The sequence below is a fragment of the Megalobrama amblycephala genome, linkage group LG1 (genome assembly GCF_018812025.1).
Source record: "Megalobrama amblycephala isolate DHTTF-2021 linkage group LG1, ASM1881202v1, whole genome shotgun sequence".
Taxonomy (NCBI): Eukaryota; Metazoa; Chordata; class Actinopteri; order Cypriniformes; family Xenocyprididae; genus Megalobrama; species Megalobrama amblycephala.
Genome location: NC_063044.1, coordinates 50,999,097 through 51,012,626, shown reverse-complemented (window position 1 = coordinate 51,012,626; position 13,530 = coordinate 50,999,097). Strand labels below are relative to the sequence as shown.

The 13,530-nt window shown below is 35.9% G+C and overlaps 1 long non-coding RNA gene and 1 pseudogene across 2 annotated transcripts; both read right to left on the bottom strand.

The window, feature by feature from the left end:
- Nucleotides 1-497: 497 nt before the first annotated feature.
- Nucleotides 498-3,532, bottom strand: LOC125269651 (annotated as a pseudogene).
- Nucleotides 3,533-7,893: 4,361 nt separating this feature from the next.
- Nucleotides 7,894-12,147, bottom strand: LOC125273915. Of its 2 annotated transcripts, none has more exons than XR_007186140.1 (4): nucleotides 11,932-12,147; nucleotides 11,064-11,139; nucleotides 10,446-10,510; nucleotides 7,894-8,381 (listed from the first exon to the last, which is right to left on the bottom strand). It is a non-coding gene; the product is annotated as an uncharacterized LOC125273915 (long non-coding RNA). The 2 variants fall into 2 exon arrangements; XR_007186141.1 differs by lacking the exon at nucleotides 11,932-12,147 and adding an exon at nucleotides 11,532-11,641.
- Nucleotides 12,148-13,530: the final 1,383 nt, after the last annotated feature.

Below are 13,530 nucleotides of genomic sequence, written 5' to 3'. Positions count from 1 at the left end.
ATACTGCAGCAGCGCCATTCGACATCACAGGAACTTTAAAGACATGTAAAGATATTTTCAAGATGAAAAGCACTATGCAAATAAATGTGACTTGACTTGAAATGTGGAGCTTCAGCTGGACTGTGTTCTGTTGAGTGTGAGTGGATGGAGATGGACACAGATTGAATTTTGCTTCATGAAAATCACATCATTGCTCTGTAAGTTTTGTGTGGATCTGTTCAAACTCACATATATCATAGTTTTGTTTTTTCTGAAAACAAAGTATTAATGTATGAATTTGCAAATGTATAAAAGATTTATAGTTTTTTTAAGCTTGTTAGTTTTTTTTTTTTGTTTTTTTTTTGCATAAAAATCATTAGGAAAAATTGATTTTCTAAAATATATTTACTGAAGCACAGAGAATCTTATTTTTAAGTTAGAAAGATTTTCTAGGTTAGTAAGCACTACAAGTACAATCACAATGAACTTTGAAGTGCTGCTTTAGTAATAATGGTAATTTAAACCAACTTATCACAGCTTGTGCAGCAATAATCCCAGCTGCCATCAGTAGTGTGGCACCACAGGTAATCTTGACCATGTTTGCCACAAGGGTGATCAGGTTTGCAGGTTTTGCCTTTCACAGTGGAGTAGCAGTCATCAGAAGTACAGCACTCATGTTTTTTGCCATCATCTGTGTAGCACCATTGCTGGCTTTCACCATATTTGGCACAAGCATTGTCTCTGCGGCAGGACTGCCCGTTTTTAGCCTTACTTCTCCACAGTGGAGGACTGCAGTAATCCCAGCTGCCAGAGATTTTGTTACACCAGTAGTAATCCTTGCCGTATGTGCCGCAGGGGTGATCATCCTTGCATCGCTCTCCTTTATACGTGATGAGTGAGTACAGGGGTGAACACGCTATATAATAATAATAATAATAATATGTTTTATTTATTTAGCGCCTTTCAGGAACCCAAGGACGCTTTACAGAAAGTTGCAATATAATATGAATACATATAAGTATACAGTCAGTATCAATCATCCAGATGGAACAGACAAAGAAGGTTAATCAACATTAGACTTACAAAAAACAAGCACAGTGCTGGAAAGTTGAGGCAGACAATCAATTAACATAACATAAAGTGAATAAGTGTGTTTTGAGGGCAGTTTTAAAGGTCTGAAGAGAGGAGATATCTCGAAGGTTTTGTGGTAGCTTGTTCCAGAGCTTAGGAGCTGATATGCTGAAAGCCCTACCACCCACACTTGATAGACGGAACTTGGGTACTGCAAGCAAGTTTTCAGTGCTCGATCTCAGAGTACGGGCAGGGACATAGGGGATAATCATTTTGCAAAGGTAGGAAGGTGCTAAGCCATGACGAGCCTTAAAAACTAGAAGAAGAATCTTAAACTGGATGCGGTAATTAACAGGGAGCCAGTGTAGTTGCTGTAAGACAGGGGTGATGTGAGCTGATTTTTTGGTAAAAGTGAGGACCCTGGCAGCTGAATTCTGAATGAACTGCAAGCGATTTATGACTTTTTTGGGTAGACCATAAAACAAGGAGTTACAATAATCAAGACGTGAAGTTATAAAAGCGTGAACAACAGTTTCTGCATCTTTGAGATTTAGTGAGGGTCTTAAACGGACAATGTTGCGAAGATGGAAGAAACAGGACTTGACAAGTTGATTGATGTGGGGTTCAAAGCTTAGCCTAGAATCGAACAACACACCGAGGTTTCGAATAGTGGGAGAGGGTTGAACCAGGACACCGTCAATGTTAACAGAAAAATCGTGTTGGGTGAGATCAAGGGATTTAGGAGCTACTAGCAGAATTTCAGTTTTTTCCATATTCAACATTAAGTAGTTTTGAGCCATACATATTTTGAGATCGTGTAAGCAAGATGTTAAGGAAGGGGGAGGAAAAACAGAGTTAGGTTGTACAGTGAAATAAATTTGTGTGTCGTCAGCATAACTGTGAAAATTAAAGCCATGGCGCCGGATGATCTGACCTAGGGGAAGTGTGTAGATTAAGAATAAAAGTGGACCAAGGACAGATCCTTGAGGCACTCCACGGGAGAAGGTGACAGAATGAGAGTTGAATTTGTCAATGCTAATGAACTGTTGCCTGTCTGTGAGATATGAATTTAGCCATTGTAGAGCCGTTTCTGAAATGCCGATTGCAGACAATCGGGACAAAAGTACAGAGTGACAGACGGTATCAAAAGCGGAAGTCAGGTCCAAAAGGACCAGAATGCTGAGGACACCAGAATCAGAGGCGAGGAGGAGATCATTCACCACTTTGAGAAGAGCAGTCTCTGTTCTGTGGAGGGGGCGAAAACCAGACTGAAAGGGTTCCTGCAGATTATTTTTGTCCAAGTGAGTCTGCAGTTGTGTGGCAACCACTTTTTCTAGGACTTTAGACAAAAAAGGAAGATTGGAAATTGGTCTAAAGTTACTCAGTCTGGCCCGAGGTACACCTGTAGCCCTTGAGATTGTCCTTGTACAGACAGGGAGAAGAGCAGCAGGGCTTGGTGTTGCTTGAACAGGGCGAGCCATCAGCTGCAATAATGCGCTTCTTTGAGTCCAACTGGCATTCAAAAGATTCTTTTCTGTAATTAGTTATAAGACAAACTCTTTCAGTAGAAACCTTCAGGTTTTCTGTCACAGTGGAATAAGCGCTCCTACTGTTGAAGGTTAATTTTACACTCATGTCAGTCATCTCGACATCCTCTCCAGGTGATAAGCTATAAGTGCTGATTGATTGGAGCGCATTAATTGTGTCCTGCACATCTAGGGTCCCCGGACTTGATTCAACGGCAGATTGATTAATTTCTGAAATGCTTTCTTAACCTCATTTAATTTTGCATTGTCCTCAAAACAATCATCCACAAAGATCGTAATATTTGCAAGCTTATAGAGTTGATTGAGCCGATTGTTCAGCGCTGAGACACTCATCAGGTTTACTTTACCCTCCGGCAGGTTTTCTCCTATATAGCCGAAGGAAAAAGAGTAATCATCATTATAACTGTGTTTATAGCAGACAGCCGTCCAGATGTGAGAGGGCACCGTCACCCTGTTAGAGTCCTCAGGTTTTTCCCTCTGTGGTATTCGTTTATTTGCATCAGGTACTGTACCCGTGACAATGTAGGCAGTTCCTCGATCACTGTTGAGCTTCTCTGTCAAAAATCTCTTCAAAGTGCTCTCCCAGTTCTTCCACTGGATACGGTTGAAACACGCGTCCATAGGTGCTGCATTGGTCAGGGTAAATGTTGCCATACGGCCGTCATCGGTGCATGAGAAGCTGTTGGGGTTCAGGTGTCCTCGATCATATCCGGTCTCACTGTAGTCGCTGCTGATGGCTTGATTTACTTTATAAGCATCTTGATTAAATTTATTCTCAGTGACCATATAATTAAAAGTGGAGGCAGTTTTGGAAATCTGCAGAAGAAATATATTAGATGGTTATGTAACAGGATTAAGTGTGTGACAGTCATCAATGATTTGTGCTTTTCCTATTCCGTACTGGGGGTGGCACTGTTGAGCATATATACGGTCATGGTCACGCTATCGGATGGCTTGTGAATATTGCTGTTTTAGCCGCATTGCATTTATGTGTTAATGCTACATTTAATTAGTGATGGGCAGATCGAGGCTTAGTGAAACACTGAAGCAGTTGAATCAAATGTGCCGTGAGGTTTCGAGGCTTCGAAACAATCTGACACCCGACTCTACGGTGACTTCTAGTGGTCATAACAGTGTAAATGCAACAAAACTCACACTAAACATGCATAAAAACACCTTTTACAAATCTATTGCAAATATTGAAAGTAAAATCTATCAAATTTCTCAAGAGGTGTGTTCGACATCGGCTGCGGCTGGATGTAACCGATCGGCGAGATTAGCCGCGTGCAGGCGGGGAGGAGCTGAAAACGGAGACGTGAAGTCAGACACATTCTGCTTCCCATACTGACGCTCGCGCTGCGTTTGCATCGGTTTGCATACTTTATCACAGCTTGATGCAAAAACTTGAGAAAATGAGATCCAGGCAGTAGAAAAAGTTGATGAAAAATGATTTATTCATTACAATTAAATTTAGCCTCACACGCAAACTTTAATCGATAATGAAAATACCTAATAAAACCAAAAGGTAAAATAACCATCATAAAGTATTAGTCAATAGTTAATAATAAAATTTAGAGTATTGTAAAATAGAGAGTATTGTATCTAATAGATGAAAATAATTAAAACATTTGCAGATATGAGAGAAACAGAACCCTTGTGAAAAAGAAGTGCACTTAATTGTATTGAAAGTGTACTTTTTGTGTACTTCAAGTCTTAAAAGTATACTTTTTAAAAAGTGCACTTGCAGATAATATAATATAATTAAAATTAAAGGCCACTTAATTGTACTTAAAAAGAATATACTTTAATGACAATATTTATTAACACGCTTAAGTGCACTTTTTAAAAATGCACTTTGTAATAATGTCAAATTAAGTTTTACTTAAAGAAAGTACACTTTAATGACAATATTTATTAACACGCTTAAGTGCACTTTTTAAAAATGCACTTTGTAATAATGTCTAATTAAATTTTACTTACAGAAATTACACTTTAATGACAATATTTCTAAATATGCTAAAGTGCACTTTTTAAAAATGCACTTTTTAATGATCTCTAATTAAGTTTTACTTAAAGAAAGTACACTTTATTGGCAATATTTATTAACATGCTTAAGTGCACTTTTAAAAAATGCACTTTGTATTAATGTCTAATTAAGTTGTACTTAAAGAAAGTACACTTTAATGACAATATTTACTAACACGCTTAAGTGCACATTTTAAAAATGCATTTTGGAACAATGTCTAATTAAGTTTTACTTAAAGAAAGTACAATTTCAAGACAATATTTCTAAACACACTTAAGTGCACTTTTTTAAAAATGCACTTAATTTTTACTTAATTATGACTTTATAGTGTTTTAAATAAGTACACTTATTTTGATGTATTGACTAATATGCTAAAGCACATGAAAAAATAATTTATTTTAATTTCAATTTAAGTGTGTTGTCCAAAATGACATTTGTTAATGTATTTTAAATATGCTTAGTCTTTAATATATAATATACTGTGTGCATTAATACACCTGAAATGTATTTTTCTTTTGAATTTTAATACACTTGCTTATACAGTATAATCCAGTACAACTTATTGTTGAAATTTTTATCACTAGCTCCTGCTCTAAACTTAATTAGTGTCAGTTTTCTACATAATATTTGACATAAAATGTCATTTGTGGAGTGCTGAATTTGTGATACTTAATGCAATAGTGCTGTACTTTACATATGTGTCTAATAATTTTAATATCATTATGTTGTTCTAAGTCGAATAAACATATTTAATTGCATTAGTTGCAAGCAAAGGTTTAACAAATCTAAACAAAATTAATTTGAATTCATATTCAGTTAAAATACATTAATAATTTTAATCAGACTAAACTGTAAAAATGATTGACTTTTAGTTAGGTGAATGAGTCAAGTTCCCTAAACGTACAGTCGAACTACAACAATGAACTAGAAAAACTACAATTTGAACAGAAATTAAATCATGCACGTATTATAGCCTATAAACTTTTTGTTTAATGCGCATGCGCCAGAATACTACGTCATGACGGCGCACTACTTCACCAGAGTTTGAAAATTGCACTTTCAGCCATCTTTCTGTGATCGCGATGCGCGAGGCAACTCTGCTGATCAAAGAAGAAGAAAACAAAGGAGTGCACGTTTGGATGACTACAGATGAGACGTTATGTACTACAAATAAAGAAGCAAGTAAGTATCTTGATATATGCCCACATAACACACATACGTCGGGCCGATGTTGTCTCGATGGACAAAGTTCCATCGCCGGGATGTAGCTCACGGAGCGTTTGCTCATCGGGAAAATGTCGCCGAGACGTCGGCCTCTGATCGCGAATGCTCTCCGGCCGATGTTTGGACGATGCAAAGCTGTAAATCCTGGCCGCTGTGCAGGGGCTTTCTAGGGCCTTTATTTATTTAGGCTGAACCTTTCAGGCTACACCCAGATGGCACATAATTAACCTAGAATCGATGTTTCTCACGACATCAAAGACCAACGTCAGACACGCCATTCAAAACTAACGGAAAATCGACGCGGATGGTTTGCTTACCTTATGCTGAAACGATGCTGATTTCAGTTGAGCTTAAGTTTTACACAGTTAACACACTTTCGTTTTTATAAATCTCAACTACTTAATATTAATAGATAAATGAGCACGTTTATGTAATAATCACACATCACATTCAGTTAACATTGTTTTAATATTTACAAAATACAGTTACATATAGCCTGCATGTTTAGAGCATACATCCTCCTATACAAACCGTCAATATGACTAATAGAGAAGGCATTTACATTTAAATACACAGAGGATTACATGAAAATTACAGGCTAAACAGTCTCAAGTTAAAAAATTAAAAGCAACATTTACTCATGAACAAAACTGGTCATGTTCTTTTGTACCAAACATGTTATTTTTATTGGAGCACAAAAGGAGATGTAAGGCAGAACATCACAGAGACTGACAGCCTCAGTCACAATTCACTATCACTGTTTCTTTTCTAATGGTGATTGAGACTAAGTGACTCTCTCCTTTTGTGTTCCACAAAAACAAGACATAGGGGTGAGTTGATGGTTTATAAAGAAATCTTACCCTTGAAAACGGAGGACAGAAGAATATAGCAGATGAAATTGGTTTTCCTTTGTAATTAAAATGTAAGTTCCTCGCTCTTGTATTATCAGGAATGTAAACTCCTTGGGTGAAAAAGGTGACAAAGATGTAACCCACAATTTCAATAGCATAGACAAAACTATTTTTAATTACTTAAAAAAAAAAAAAAAAATACATATTATGGGCCAAAAAAAGAGGTTTAACCCACACTGAAAAATCATGAAATGCCCATGAGAAGGATGCAATACTAGAGAAACCGGAAAATTAAAGTATGACCATTGGACGAGAAATACTGATTGGCTCAGCAGGGTTCAGCCAATCCCTCGTTAACAATATTCACTTGTTTATATATTGATTATACACAAAATTGAATAGTAGTTAATAAGATAGGCGTGGTTTGTTATTGATAAAATGAGACTGGAAATTTAATCAGAATATTGTCTCAAATTATGCATGTGCTGTATAATATATAGTATTATTGTAGCAAAACTGAGCACCTGTGACAGTGGAATTTGTAGTTTTCTTTTCTCTCTCACAAACACAACAGTTAAATTTGTACTAATCTTATTCTACGAATTCATATTATTAAACTCATAGGTGCAAATTTTTGCTGATCATTCAAATAAATGACCTGTAATGAAAAAATCCTATCATCCATAAAAATGACTTCCTATCCCTCTCTAACATAGTCTTAAATATTAATTGTAAAATAGTAGCATTTATAATAAATAATTGGCTACTTTTCATTTCTTGCCAAAACCATGATTCTACAGTGCAAGGCAATTTCGGGGTGGTGCTGTGTTGATTACTGATTGATTAATAACGACAAGAACATGTTTATCAATGGATAGAGCACGTGTTTGAGTGGGATGTCACATACTGATATGTCATATGTGAGATCTCGCATATCAGTTCACAAATAAAATCTGTCCATGACTTCACACTTTTGATACAGGTGAACAGCAACTGCAGAATAAAGGTGTGGTCACACTACGCTTTTCATTCCATTGACCTCCATTCATATGCACACAAATGCGGGAGACCAGAAACGCAAGCTCATGCAAAAAAGTTTGGTTTGGAACTCTGACCTGCGAATTCGCATCACACGACTATGTGTAAAGAGTACAAAATCGCTACATGAAGGTGTGACCTCTTGGCTAAATTTAAAAAAAAAATTAGTAAAGTCGAGTAGACTATATTTTTATATTTTGAATATACTATTTGTTAAATGTTGAATTCATGTTTATAAAAAGACTCTGCAGACGTCATATCACGCCAGTTACAGTGTCCGAAGAAATTTCGCAAGCTCAAAGTAATGTGTCCGCAGCTTAAATGTGAGCATATGAATATCTTAATTTCTGTTTCGTAGAATAGGACTTGTGCACCATCAGAAAAGATTTTGAAAAGGTTTAACTGTTGTGTTGTTTGTAAGAGAGAGAAAAGTTTGCAACTTCTAAAAAACATTGTGTGATTATTCTTTACAACTAGAAATCCCAGTGTCACAGGTGCTCAGTTTTGCTATAGTAATACCCTCTCAGAACATGGTAGTAATCAGCCATCCATGCAAAAGCAGAGGTCAGTGTGGTGTACTGTTGGTACATCTGTCCAGGCCAATATCTGATGTCTTCATGCCTTCAGCTGGGGATCCCAGAGACCCTGCAATAAAAATATTAGAGTTCAAAATCCATTGTACATGTAATGTACTAATACATTATTAAAATCCTGTTAACATTAGTTAAAGGAATAGTTCACTTTTAAATAAACTTTTCCTGATAATTTACTCACCCCCATGTCATCCAAGATGCCCATGTCTTTCTTTCTTCAGTCGAAAAGAAATTAAAGTTTTTGATGAAAACATTCCAGGATTTTTCTCCTTATAGTGGACTTGAATGGGCACCAAACGGTTGAAGGTCAAAATTAGTTTCAGTGCAGCTTCAAATTGTTCAACACGATCCCAGATGAGAAATAAGGGTCTTATCTAGTGAAACCATCGCTCATTTTCTGAAAAAAATTGAAAATTATATAAGTTTTAACCTTAAATGCTCATCTTGAACTAGCTCTCTTCTTCTCCTCTATTTGAATTCCAGCAGTGTAGACGCTGCTAAGCGTATTACTGCCCTCCACAGGTCAAAGTTTGAACTACTTGTTATATGCAATATGCTAGTTCAATAGAAGAAGAGAAGAAGAGAGCTAGTTCAAGATGAGCATTTAAGGTTAAAACTTATATAATTTTCAATTTTTTCAGAAAATGAGCGATGGTTTCTCTAGATAAGACCCTTATTTCTCATCTGGGATTGTGTAGAACAATTTGAAGCTGCAGTGAAACTAATTTTGACCTTCAATCGTTTGGTGCCCATTCAAGTCCACTATAAGGAGAAAAATCCTGGAATGTTTTCATCAAAAACTTTAATTTCTTTTCAACTGAAGAAAGAAAGACATGGACATCTTGGATGACATGAGGGTGAGTAAATTATCAGGAAAAGTTTATTTAAAAGTGAACTATTCCTTTAATGCACTCTGAACTAACATGAACAAACAATGAACAACTGTATTTTCATTAACTAACATTAACGAAGATTAGTAAATACAGCAACAAATGAATTGCTCATAGTTCGTTCATGTTAGTTAATACATTAACTAATGTTTAACAAATGAAAACGTCTTGTAAAGTGTTACCAAATATTTCAGTAAAACGTTATTTAAGAATGTATCAGTAAAAAATACATACAAATAAATAACTCAAAAAAGACCTAGAGAAAATATATTAATGACCATAACATCCTGTTATCATATAGTTTATCATAAATTCAAACAATATAACATTATTTGTCACCTCATCTCATTTCGCTGATTATTTGACCCTAAAGGCTTTTCACAGACACTCTCACTGAAACAACCAGGGGTTAAAGGGTTAGTTCACCCAAAAATGAAAATTCTGTCATTTCATTACTCACCCTCATGCCGTTCCACACCCATAAGACCTTTCGTTAATCTTCGGAACACAAATTAAGATATTTTTGTTGAAATCCGAAAGCCAGCAATGACATTTCCTCTCTCAATATCCATAAAGGTACTAAAAACATATTTAAATCAGTTCATGTGAGTACAGTGGTTCAATATTAATATTATAAAGCGACGAGAATATTTTTGATGCGCCAAAAAAAAAAAAAAATGTGATAGCCGATTTCAAAACACTGCTTCAGGAAGCATCGGAGCGTTATGAATCAGCGGTTCAGAGCGCCAAAGTCACGTGATTTCAGCAGTTTGGCGGTTTGACACGCAATCCGAATCATGATTCGATACGCTGATTCATAACGGTCCGAAGCTTCATGAAGCAGTGTTTTGAAATCGGCCATTCACTATATAAGTCGTTATTTTGTTTTTTTGGCGCTCCAAAAATATTCTCATCACTTTATAATATTAATATTGAACCACTGTACTCACATGAACTGATTTAGATGTGTTTGGAAATGTCATTGCTGGCTATGGAGGCCTCACGGAGTCATCGGATTTCAACAAAAATATCTTAATTTGTGTTCCAAAGATTAATGAAGGTCTTAAGGGTGTGGAACGGCATGAGGCTAAGTAAATGACAGAATTTATTTTTGGGTGAACTACTAACCCTTTAATGATTTTAAAATGTGATTTTTTTCAAAAACACAAAAAATCTTACAGACCCCAAACTTTTGAGCAGTAGTGTATGTCTGAGGATTTGCTTACTGGTTATATGGTTTTTAGCCTGAGATTTTCTTCGACAAGAGTGCAGGCCATCAGCATGGAAGAATCTAGGAACATAACAAACAGTTTATCACAGAGCCTATATAATGTCAGGTTCATTAGAATCAAACCAGCTACAGCAGAGGTGAAATGCAGGTAAGAGAAAGTAGAATATACAGAATATATATACAATAATTTCTTAACAGAATTAGTTTTAGGCTTACTTCATTTTATATTGCTCTGTGTTACTTATGTTTGGATGTCAGAACCTTACAAACTGTAATATTAAAAAAATAATTTTGCAAAAGAAAATAACATGCATGGTGATATAGGTAAAATATTTTGTGGGCTAACACTTTGGTATGGGAAACATATTTACTATTAACTTTTGCCTCAAACTCTTAATATACTGCTTATTAATAGATAGTAAGGTAGTTATAGCGTTTAAGGGTGGATATCAGTTAGGATTTAGGGATGAATAAGGCATTAATATCTGCTTTATTAGTAATAATAAACAGCCAATATGCAAGCTAATAAGCAACTAGTTTAAAGTGAGAATTGTTCCCCATACTAAAGTGTTACCCTTTGAGGAAAAAATGCGTATGAAGTTACTCAGTTCACCTGATTTTTCTAAAGTTAACGTTACTCCTGTCAGCAGCTCTTCCCCCTCCGGTGTTGTAGATTTATTTTTTCACTCCTAAAATCACAGAACATTTTTTCTTCAATGTGATTGGTATTAAATTATCAAACATTAAATGTAATCGAGGTAATCTGTTTACCATGAGAGATCATTTCATTTCGTTTCATTTGATTTTCGCGCTTCCTGTAAGTGATGTCATATAGCAGTTTATATATATAACTATTAAAGCCTCTCTTCTGAACATAAAGATGTGATTAAAAACGCAGACTTTCATAAGAGATCAGTCTATTAGCCAAACAGTTCTGAAAACGGTTATGCTAACGGACTTTTTCGAAGAAAATAAACTATTTCAATAAAGTAAATATTCGACAGAAGCGTGTCAATTACAGGTAAGAAACGTATCCAGAACAGTTTTATATCATTTATGTGATCTTAGGGACTAAACTCACCTGAAAGCAGAGAAAACAACAGCGAGAGACGGAGATTTTGCTGCTTGTCCGTTACTGCGTTTCACCGTTACCATGGTAACTTCTCCAGTGTTTGAACGTTCAAAGCGCGCGCCCATTAAAACACGTCAAAGTCACGCAGTATTTACATAAATAAACATCTAACGTACCATTACCAGTTTATGACCTGATCCTTTTATTTTGCGGAGGACGAGTTATGTTCAGATAATTTGGCTACTTACAAAAACTTTTCTGAGCTAAACAAGCTGAGCTGACCATCTGCCCTTCGCCTCCGAGAAATTGAGATTACAAACTGCCTGTTGTAAACCGAGTGCCTTAGTAACTTTAAAGTGTCAAAGAATTAACAAAAGATTTTTCTAATTTACTTAAAATGAAAACTTACCTGAAAACCACAGATGTCGCCGGAGTCGCCATTTCTCTCGTCGGTTGCAGAGATGAATGGTCACGCGCAAACAGAAAAGCGCGGCATATCGGCCTGCAGTCGTGATCCGACCCAAAGCCGACGAGCTGGAGATAGAGCTCTGACTGAAGACACGCGCCTATGCCTGGCCGATCCTTATTAGATGTTACAGATATGAGGCCGACGTCGGCCACATGTATGTGTGCTATCTGGGTGCTCACTTCATTTTTATTTTTTCACCGTAACATAGCAGTTCTTATTGCCATTAAGAGTGTAACTTGTTTAGTTTAATCGCAATATGGAGGGGAATTAATCATGTTTACTGTATTTTTTTAATGATTGCATTATAATAATTTCTTATATGTGATCGCGTGTGTGGGCGTTTAAAGAATTTGGTTGCTGAAAATATTTTAATTGAACTCTGACTTTTTAAATCATTTGAAATGACTTAAGGTTAAATTTGCAGAACTAAATTCAAAGATCTGATCTTGTAACATTCAAAGACATTTACATTTAATCCATCTAAACGCTAATATAACCACCAGTAATGTTCAATATATCACCCCCTCTAGAAATACTGCTTATAATCTATTTTTCTTTTTGCATTTGAAAAGTGAGGTGTTCAATTACTGTCTGTGTTTGTAATATGTAATATTTTTGTGCTTATCTAGTTATATATTCATTTTGTAGGATCAGTACAGATCTGTCAATGGAGATACAGTGCAAGCTGTGTGGAATCAAAGACCCGTATTGATGAGGTGATGTTACAAGTTTTGCCATTAATTCTGCCATTAATTCAGCCAGCACACCCTGATCACACATTACAAGCTAAACACTACCATCAACTATCCTTATAGCTTTTAAATGCTTTGAATCTTTTCTATTTGCAAGTAATAAATTCTCACCTGTGCACTTACAAATCCCCATCTCATCATTATATATTTATAATGATATTATATCATTATTTTCAAAGCAAAACGCATTCTGTGTGAACGCCCGCTCAATTTGCTTGGGTCTTGGGTTATTTATCTATATTTGTGTAATTGATAAAGTTATGTTTAATTCCTTGTAAAGTAGGAATAAAAATGTTTATAAAGATGTTCTCTATGTTTAAAGGCCAGTGTCAGTGAAGATGGTGTGGTCACTGGAATCCTGGTGTTTGTGGGAAATGTGAAGGATGTTCTCCCAGGATTCTACTACAGTGTTGTCCTGATGACTGAGGTAATTCATCTTAGGTGATGCAGTTGCGGTCAAAAGTTTACTTACACCTTGCAGAATGAACTGCTTCATCAGGGAAGTACTAAATAAAAAGACAACATGCAAATTTTTATCATCCCTTTTATTGTTAAAATTATTTTGCGAATACTGCAAGGTGTTAGGGTGATTTGCCTACAGTGGTTTAGGCTGCAGGATGGCCGAATGACTAAAGAAACGTTATCAGACAAGAAACTTATAGTTTTCTACCATCTTGCTATTACCACCCACTGCCACTTATACCAACAACGGAAATAAGTGCAGTTATAATAGCAAAATATGTGGGAGATCATTGCACATCAAAGTTATTACCTAATCAAAACTAGT